Here is an 11,213-nt window from a genome sequence, read left to right as displayed (position 1 = left end):
AATAACATACGGAACATGTATAGAATTATGTGGCAAACAAAAGTGAAACAAAATATGTTCCATACTTTAGATCAGGGGTCTTCAATCCTATCCGCAAAGGGCCGGTGTAGCTGCAGGCTTTCATTACAGCCAAATTGGAGGCTCACTTGATTGTTGACTGGAGACGAGGGTGAAATGATTAAACAAGTGAAATCAGGTGTAGCTCCTGCTTGGTTGGAATGAAAGCCTGCAGCCACACTGGCCCTTTGTGGATAGGATTGAAGACCCCTGCTTTAGATTCTTCACAGTAGCCAGTGTTCATCTTGATGACGCTTTGCACACTATGAACATTATCTTAACCAGCTTCATGAAGTAGTCACCTGGAATGCTTTTCAATCAGTAGTTGTGCCTCATCAAAAGATAGTGAAATTTCTTGACTTCTTAATAGATTTGAGATCAAACAGTAAAGAGTAAATAGCTCTATTCCACAACTGCAGTAATCTATATTATCTCAAGAACCGCTACCTATCTCTAGCTATCAATTTAATGACAGTGTCCACTGCTGGTGAGTGGGTTTGACATTGCATGATATGAACGTACTGTAGTTTCCTCCTCCACTTTATTCAATCATGGGCACATGATCTGCAACAGTGAGGCCACTCAATCTCAAGTCTTCAGATGTTTTACGGAGCATGCCCCATTTCTTGTGTTCATCCACCTGGAAAACTGATCTTTCATTTATCCAGGTATCGCTTCTCTGGACATGGCCAAACCAACGTAACTGCTCAACTAAGTAAAGAGAAATGACAGTCCATCATTACTTTAAGACATTGCCTTTGAATTAATAAAAATAAAGAAAACCCACTGAATTAGAAGGTGTGTCCAGACTGTGACTGATACTGTTTCGAAAAGGATTTGCAAATCATTGCATTCTGTTTTTACATACGTTTTACACAGCATCCCAACTTATTTGAAATTAGGATTGAATTATTCCAGGCCACAAGAAATTTGGCAGACATAAAGACAATCTTGTTTTCTATCTGTCTGAATGATCAGATGTGACTGCAGAGGGCCAGGTTTTTCCCCCCTTATGGGATCTTCAAAGTGGGAAATATTGCAGAAAAAAAGTGTGTGAGATATTAGGGGCTTATAGACCCCACTTTAATAGACAAATGCTAAAAGTCACACTTTATACTTAAACTACATTTCGTTGCCTTTGGGTCAAAACCCAAGGTCTGAGCAACCAACAGAATTCAAGATATTAACAAAATTAAAAGATAAGTTTAAAAATTTGTGCTGTTTTGACATGGACAGATGGAGATTACTGACTCATTAGTTGAATTGTGAAAAACGGTCTGAAGTTCCTTCCATGTTATCTTCACATTCAAACTTAAGATATCAGACCATAAAATGGACATAGAATATGTATTACATTATGAAGGGAGCTCGACATAAATTAAAATCAGCATATTTAAATGAGTTTAATGTCAGCAACCTTGATTTATTTGGATTATAAAAAACAATTCAAGTTAGGGGGAAAAATATATTATTCCATAATGGAATATATATATATATATATATTTTTTTTTTTGGGGGGGGGGGTGATATCGGTTATATACCCCATTATGCTCTCAAACATATGGAAATAATACTGCTGGTATGTGCCATGTGAAGTGTTTATGACTTATGATGGACACTGATTGTTTGCAAGGAACTTCTCAAAGGCTAATTCGATATCTGTGCTAGTCTTTTTGTCCAACATGTAACACCTTGTGTGGTACAAGGTGGCAAAGAAGCCATGATTTGTAATTTGTAGTCAGTTCTTCTGAGGCAGGCTTTTATATTCTCGATTTGAAGGCTGAATATTGTTTTGAAATTCCTGTCTGTAATTCTGTGCAGTATCTTACCTGATGATGCAAGCCTGTCAACATGTGACCAAGACTGTAGCATTCTTCTGTGTCTAGTCACTGAGGTATACAGTCCTTTGTCAGAACTTTCCATCAATGAAATAATTTTATAACTTGCTTCCAGTGAAACAGTTTACCTTATATTGTATGTGTATATTTGAATAGGCAACAAAAGGGTATATATATTTGGGTAAATTTAATCATGAAGACATCCAAGGACCTTGTAACACGGAACACAACATGACCATAGTTTAAACATATTTCACACAATTTTTCATGATTCCACAAGTGAGTAAACATCAACATCTAGGCATGTCAATATAGCACAAATTTATTAAACCTATCTTGTAATTTAGTCAATATCTTGAATTCTACTGGTTGTTCAGACCTCAGATTTTGAAACAAAGCCATGGAAACAATTTAAACACAAACTAAGACTTTTAGCATCAGTGTCTATCAAAGTCAGTCTACAAACTCCTAATATCACTGGCAAATTTTGCACTTTTCCCCATTTTGAGGACTCCAAAAGAAAAATTAGAGAGCTCTAAAACAAGTTTGTCTGCAAAATTCCATTTGGCCTCCTGAAATAATATTTCTGGAGATATTAAATCTTAACCATGACTTTGAAATAAGATTTTTAATTCGAAAACATATTTTTCAGCGGAGGGAAAAATGTGATAATGTTACAATTCAGCCAAATCAATCACTTTACAGACTTTGGTTTTAGATCACAAGCAACAAATACAAAAATAAAAGAATGAACAAAATCTGGACAAGCAGCAAAATCTCTATCTGAAGTGACACTGAATGACCCAAAATTCAATTATGTGATGCAGTCACAGGTGTGCATATATCAAAGATTTTACAACAGTATCCGACATGGTTCAACCCATCAAATGTTAGAACCTATCGAGAAAAAAAAAAAATCAATTTTATAAACTTGACTTTTTTTTCTTATAAAGTATTCGGTAATAATCTAACATGCACTTAAGTGAACATGTTAACCTCAAGGAGCTACCATTTCTAAAATATTCTTTGTGGAGGTCGAACATAATCATGAACTGCTAATGCATTACTCTTGGCTCTGCAAACTGCATTTAAAAATATTATTTCCTTAAATTGTGTGTTTATGAAATGAAGTCAATCATTCAACCATTTTATACAGCCAGAGACAGAGTAGTACTAATACACCTTCATTTTTGGAAGGTCCTGTGAAAAGCTGCCTGCTTGAAACATTGGGTTTTATAAACAAATAAGCTTAACTCGGTATTTAATTCCTTCCCTTCTTCTGTCAAAGTTCCCCTTCCCTCTCACCCGCTGTCTGGAGAAGTGTATCACAGTGTAGGCTGCATTGCTGCTGTTTCTGCAGTTCACAAAGAAGACGCAGGGCAAAGTCAGGCTGCTTGTACCTCCACATCCTAACAACTCCAGGAAAAAAAAAAGACAGCGACAAATGAAGGTCAAAATGTGCACGATCAGACATGTCATTTCATTACACCAGCTTTTAATTTAATGCAATGGATCATCCAAAGTAGAGGATTCACATGTTCCACAGCCAATATACAGTACTGTGAAAAAGTCATAGCCACACGTAAAGAAATGCTGTAGACCAAAAATGGCTTAAAAAATAATGAAAAAAGAGAAATGTTTCAACATTAAATAAATACCATAAACAGCAAAAAGCGATAATAAATGAAACAAAGTCAATATTTGGTAATGAGACGACCCTTTGCTTTAAAAAAGAAAATAGCAGTACCGGGTACACTGAGTGCAGTTTGATAAGGAAATGAGCTGTAGGTGGCGGCACGGTGGTGTAGTGGTTAGCGCTGTCGTCTCACAGCAAGAAGGTCCTGGGTTCGAGCCCCGGGGCCGGCGAGGGCCTTTCTGTGCGGAGTTTGCATGTTCTCCCCGTGTCCGCGTGGGTTTCCTCCGGGTGCTCCGGTTTCCCCCACAGTCCAAAGACCTGCAGGTTAGGTTAACTGGTGACTCTAAATTGACCGTAGGTGTGAATGTGAGTGTGAATGGTTGTCTGTGTCTATATGTCAGCCCTGTGATGACCTGGCGACTTGTCCAGGGTGTACCCCGCCTTTCGCCCGTAGTCAGCTGGGATAGGCTCCAGCTTGCCTGCAACCCTGTAGAAGGATAAAGCGGCTAGAGATAATGAGATGAGATGAGCTGTAGGTTTTACTGAGCATCTTACAGAACCAGCCACAGTTCTTCTGGACACTTTGTCACACTTGCTTCTTCATTTTGCACCAAAACTCAGTAGCCTTCATAATGCTTTCTTTTTTTAATCTGAAAAGTGCTCTCTTATGTAATATGCTGTTCAGATACAATCTTTTTTTTCTGTAACATTTAATTTTATGCTGGAAAACAAACATTCAGATTCTAAAATGTTTTTGTACTGACTCGATAATGTAGAAGTCATAATATGGAAATCTATAACAAAGCTTGCATGAAAAAAGGAGGGGGCCTAAGACTTTTGCACACACACTTTCTATTCAATTGTTATGGAGAGAACAGAAAACTGACCAAATCTTGAATATTGCTTTAATATAATGCGTATGCTCTGCACAAAGCCACATCAGTCATCATACCCCATGAGCTCCAATCTCAACCCAGGAGCAGAAAGCAGCTTAATAACGAGATGAAAATTAAACAGGTAATGGAGCAACTTCTAACTAAACCTGTGATTAAAACACTGACTTGGCATTAACCCTGATGTTCACCATGAAGGATTTTTTCCCCCAATTAAAAAGGCAAAATGGAACAACGTTAGCCTTGATATGAATCCTATTAATACTTTTTTTCTATTATAAAAAAAAAAACCTTGTAAAATTAATTAAAGTAAAAGGAATAAACCTCTAACTGAAATTCAGCTGTGGTTATTAGGGATTAAAGGTTTAATGAAAAACCAAAATAGAATTAAATAATGATTTAAATAGAAACGTTACATGCAGCTGGATTAATATGTAAAAGTCTGAAATATTGAATGGACATTTCTCCATAAAAGTAAGATTGTTTATCAGGTGTGAAGAGAGAGAGAGTCCTGCTCCAGTCGGAAAGGTGGAACTGGTTCATTTTCCAGGCGCTCAGTAACAGCAACTATTTAACCAAACTGGCATCTAAATCATTCGGTATTTTTGGCCTATTAGTTACTCAATAACCCAGCAACTGATTCAGTGACATTACCCTTATTTCTGTCCTTCTTCTGTTGTTTTTAGTTGTTAATTTCGCACAGTGGCGAGCTGAGCCACAAACACGCGCTGACGTCATCGGCACCACTGCTGGAGACGTGCGAAATAGCACACTAGCTTACTACATAGTGCACTTCACACTACACCGTCTATAGGAACTAGGCAGGACACTAGCTTACTGCATAGTGCACTTCACACTACACCGTCTATAGGAACTAGGCAGCACACTAGCTTACTACATAGTGCACTTCACACTACACCGTCTATAGGAACTAGGCAGCACACTAGCTTACTACATAGTGCACTTCACACTACACCGTCTATAGGAACTAGGCAGCACACTAGCTTACTACATAGTGCACTTCACACTACACCGTCTATAGGAACTAGGCAGCACACTAGCTTACTACATAGTGCACTTCACACTACACCGTCTATAGGAACTAGGCAGCACACTAGCTTACTGCATAGTGCACTTCACACTACACCGTCTATAGGAACTAGGCAGCACACTAGCTTACTACATAGTGCACTTCACACTACACCGTCTATAGGAACTAGGCAGCACACTAGCTTACTACATAGTGCACTTCACACTACACCGTCTATAGGAACTAGGCAGCACACTAGCTTACTACATAGTGCACTTCACACTACACCGTCTATAGGAACTAGGCAGCACACTAGCTTACTGCATAGTGCACTTCACACTACACCGTCTATAGGAACTAGGCAGCACACTAGCTTACTACATAGTGCACTTCACACTACACCGTCTATAGGAACTAGGCAGCACACTAGCTTACTACATAGTGCACTTCACACTACACCGTCTATAGGAACTAGGCAGCACACTAGCTTACTACATAGTGCACTTCACACTACACCGTCTATAGGAACTAGGCAGCACACTAGCTTACTGCATAGTGCACTTCACACTAAACCGTCTATAGGAACTAGGCAGCACACTAGCTTACTGCATAGTGCACATCACACTACACCGTCTATAGGAACTAGCACACTAGCTTACTACATAGTGCACATCACACTACACCGTCTATAGGAACTAGGCAGCACACTAGCTTACTGCATAGTGCACATCACACTACACCGTCTATAGGAACTAGGCAGCACACTAGCTTACTACATAGTGCACTTCACACTACACCGTCTATAGGAACTAGGCAGCACACTAGCTTACTACATAGTGCACTTCACACTACACCGTCTATAGGAACTAGGCAGCACACTAGCTTACTGCATAGTGCACTTCACACTAAACCGTCTATAGGAACTAGGCAGCACACTAGCTTACTGCATAGTGCACATCACACTACACCGTCTATAGGAACTAGCACACTAGCTTACTACATAGTGCACATCACACTACACCGTCTATAGGAACTAGGCAGCACACTAGCTTACTGCATAGTGCACATCACACTACACCGTCTATAGGAACTAGGCAGCACACTAGCTTACTACATAGTGCACTTCACACTACACCGTCTATAGGAACTAGGCAGCACACTAGCTTACTACATAGTGCACTTCACACTACACCGTCTATAGGAACTAGGCAGCACACTAGCTTACTGCATAGTGCACTTCACACTAAACCGTCTATAGGAACTAGGCAGCACACTAGCTTACTGCATAGTGCACATCACACTACACCGTCTATAGGAACTAGCACACTAGCTTACTACATAGTGCACATCACACTACACCGTCTATAGGAACTAGGCAGCACACTAGCTTACTGCATAGTGCACATCACACTACACCGTCTATAGGAACTAGGCAGCACACTAGCTTACTACATAGTGCACTTCACACTACACCGTCTATAGGAACTAGGCAGCACACTAGCTTACTACATAGTGCACTTCACACTACACCGTCTATAGGAACTAGGCAGCACACTAGCTTACTGCATAGTGCACTTCACACTAAACCGTCTATAGGAACTAGGCAGCACACTAGCTTACTGCATAGTGCACATCACACTACACCGTCTATAGGAACTAGCACACTAGCTTACTACATAGTGCACATCACACTACACCGTCTATAGGAACTAGGCAGCACACTAGCTTACTGCATAGTGCACATCACACTACACCGTATATAGGAACTAGGCAGCACACTAGCTTACTACATAGTGCACTTCACACTACACCGTCTATAGGAACTAGGCAGCACACTAGCTTACTACATAGTGCACGTCACACTACAAATCCCATAATGCTCTGCTGTTGTTTTGCTCTGAATCACCGCCAGTTTAAGTCTTTTCTGCAGGAGTGTGGTTCGGAATACGCAGACGTGCCGTATCACACAGAGGTGAGATGGTTAAGCCGAGGAGAAGTACTGAACAGATGTTTCGAGCTGCGTGAGGAAATGTGTCAGTTTCTGGAAAGCAAAGGGACACAGCAGAGCTCCGGGTGCACAAGTTTCTGTGTGACATCTCGATGCGCTGAACCTGCAGCTTCAGGGCCGCATCATCACAGACATGTCCGCTGCAGTGAGGGCTTTTAAAACTAAACTGTGCCTGTGGGAGAATCAGATGCTGCAAGGAAACCTTGGCCATTTTCCCTGCTGCCAAACCATAAAAACGCAGATCTCTACCGCCGTGTTCCCATGCGCACAGTTTACTGAAAATCTCAGTGTTCTTGGCGCTGAGTTTAGCCGGCGATTTACCGACTTTGATGTCCAGAAATGTAGGTTTGAACTGCTCAGTAATCCCTTCGCAGTTGATGTGGAAAACGCACCATCAGCCTCCAAATGGAGCTGATTGAACTCCAGTGTAATGACACGCTGAAGTCAAAGTACGTACGATGCTGTGGGCGCCGCACAGTTTCCACTGTTCATCCCTGACACAATGCCTCAGCTCCGCACCCAAGCTGCTCAGATGCTCTCCATGTTCGGCAGCACTTATCTATGTGAGCAACTTTTCTCCTCAATGAAGATGACCAAAACATCTCACAGGAGACGTCTGACTGATGAACACCTTCGCTCGATACTGAGGATTTCCTCAGCTCAGAGCCTGAGCCCAGACATTGATGAACTAGCATCCAAGAAGAGATGCCAGGTATCTGGCTTGGGCACATCAGATTAGATCAGTGTGTAGCAAACTGAGCAATAATTAACCTTTTCTTTATGCACTTTTTCTTGCTACTCCAAGGCATGGGCTTGAATTGTTGATTGATTTATTATTGTTGTTTTATTTTTAAAATTATTAGCCTGTGGAAAAAGTTTATTTTGATATTTAAATCAGGAGGCTGCAAATAGAAAAGAGGCATACGATTTTATTTAAATTTCATTTAATAAATTAATTCCATTGTTTTTTTTTTTTATTTGAAATTCGATTTAGCATGTCTGCACTATTGTTATATATTATAAGCGTTGCTTGTTCCATATTCAGTGTTAAAGCAAAACTTGTTAGGGTCCATATTTAAAAGGTTCATTTGTTCAATGTTGGCCCGCGACTTTGTTCAAGTTTTAAATTTTGGCCCACTGTGTATTTGAATTTGACACCCCTGCACTACACCGTCTATAGGAACTAGGCAGCACACTAGCTTACTACATAGTGCACTTCATCTATAGGAACTAGGCAGCACGCTAGCTTACTGCATAGTGCACTTCACACCACACCGTCTATAGGAACTAGGCAGCACACTAGCTTACTACATAGTGCACTTCATCTATAGGAACTAGGCAGCACGCTAGCTTACTGCATAGTGCACTTCACACCACACCGTCTATAGGAACTAGGCAGCACACTAGCTTACTGCATAGTGCACTTCACACCACACCGTCTATAGGAACTAGGCAGCACGCTAGCTTACTGCATAGTGCACTTCACACCACACCGTCTATAGGAACTAGGCAGCACGCTAGCTTACTGCATAGTGCACTTCACACCACACCGTCTATAGGAACTAGGCAGCACGCTAGCTTACTGCATAGTGCACTTCACACCACACCGTCTATAGGAACTAGGCAGCACGCTAGCTTACTGCATAGTGCACTTCACACCACACCGTCTATAGGAACTAGGCAGCACGCTAGCTTGCTACATAGTGCACATCACACGACCTATAGCAGGGGTCTTCAATCCTATCCGCAAAGGGCCGGTGTAGCTGCAGGCTTTCATTACAGCCAAATTGGAGGCTCACTTGATTGTTGATTGGAGACGAGGGTGAAATGATTAAACAAGTGAAATCAGGTGTAGCTCCTGCTTGGTTGGAATGAAAGCCTGCAGCCACACTGGCCCTTTGTGGATAGGATTGAAGACCCCTGACCTATAGGAACTAGGCAGCACACTAGCTTGCTACATAGTGCACATCACACCACCTATAGGAACTAGGCAGCACACTAGCTTGCTACATAGTGCACATCACACCAGACCATCTATGGGAACTAGGCAGCACACTAGCTTGCTACATAGTGCACATCACACCACCTATACGAACTAGGCAGCACACTAGCTTGCTACATAGTGCACATCACACCACACCATCTATGGGAACTAGGCAGCACACTAGCTTGCTACATAGTGCACATCACACCACACCATCTATGGGAACTAGGCAGCACACTAGCTTGCTACATAGTGCACATCACACCACACCATCTATAGGAACTAGGTAGCACACTAGCTTACTACATAGTGCACTTCATCTATAGGAACTAGACAGCACACTACACCGTCTAGTAGTTCCTATAGATAGCACACTAGCTTACTATATAGTGCACTTCACACTACACCATCTATAATAGGCCTAACTAGACAGCATACTTACTACATAGTACGCATCCACCCTATTGGTCACCTCAGTTAAACTGTGCCGCTTTTTACCAAATCTAAAATTCTTTTAAAACTACCACACACTGACTGCGTGTTCATTTATTAATCTGTCTCTTCTGTCATTCAATGTTGAAATATTTAATAAAACTTTATACCCTCCTCTAGGACAGTCATACTAACAGCACTCTGAACAAAGCAGCACAGACTTCAGTTTCATTTGTGAAGAACTATTCTCTCTCACACACATACACACTCTCACCGTTAAAACACTCAGGTGTGCACAACTTGCAATTAATCTTGCACCTGCTCTGAAAACATTTGAGTAATACAGTTACACTAAAATTACATAAACAGTGGTGGCTTTGTGCAGGTTTATCTTGACTAGAAATGCATAAATCTGCCATAGGAACCACAAAGGTTTCACAATCAGAAAATTAAAGCATCAATCCCAGCCTCGTCTGTGAAGCGCTCCATGAACTCCACAGCCTTCATGAGGCTTTGTGACCCTCTGCTCAGCTCAGGGATACACACTTTTATTCCAGGTCAGCTGATGGTTCCCTCCACCTCAAGGACTGTTAGTTGGTCAGTGTGACTGCCAACCCTTTAACTCCCTCATTTACAACTAACCAGAAGTAAAACTACCAGAAATCTCTCAAACAGCTGTGTTGTTTAAATCACAGCTTTTGCCAAGTGAACCACTGGACCAGAAGGGGTGCCAAATTGGAAGAACAAAAAATGGCTAAAAATCAAGACAGCCCTTTCTTTTCAAATTATATAAAAGTGGCTGCAGAGCTAAGAGAATTGCTGATGGCCATCTATGTGGACCCTTGAACGTCTTCTGCTCCAGGGACCCTGTTACAGCTGACCCCGTGCTCCAAACCCAACATCTTAAGATGCTGGGATAGAAGGAAAAAAATTTACTGTCCTATACACTTGAGAAAAGGCTTTCTTCTAAAAATGTATCTCCTGAATTTTATTTGGCTCCTAATGGAAGATTAATCTCACCCAACATTTCATAAAATGCCTAAACCTCAGTACAGAAAGTTCCAAGAATAGGTCACAACTTCATGACCCCGATATTTAAGAAAAGACTGATTAAAGCACAAAAAAAAAAAAAAAAAAAACCCTCTTTTGCTGGTCACTGCCTGGTCTGTGTCAACCCAGTTGTAGAAGTCTATTTAAAAAAAAAAAAAAAAAAACACCTGAACTTGTCACAATTTGGTATTTGTAGTATTAAAAAATCTCCAAGAACATCAAGTCCTACCCAACTAAAGCATGGATTACTCATTAATACCACTGCACACAAAGTCCAAGCTTTGG

This window comes from Neoarius graeffei, chromosome 7, assembly GCF_027579695.1.
Source record: "Neoarius graeffei isolate fNeoGra1 chromosome 7, fNeoGra1.pri, whole genome shotgun sequence".
NCBI classification, from domain to species: Eukaryota; Metazoa; Chordata; class Actinopteri; order Siluriformes; family Ariidae; genus Neoarius; species Neoarius graeffei.
The sequence above is the reverse complement of the archived record's forward strand: the minus strand, read 5'-3'. Positions refer to the sequence as shown.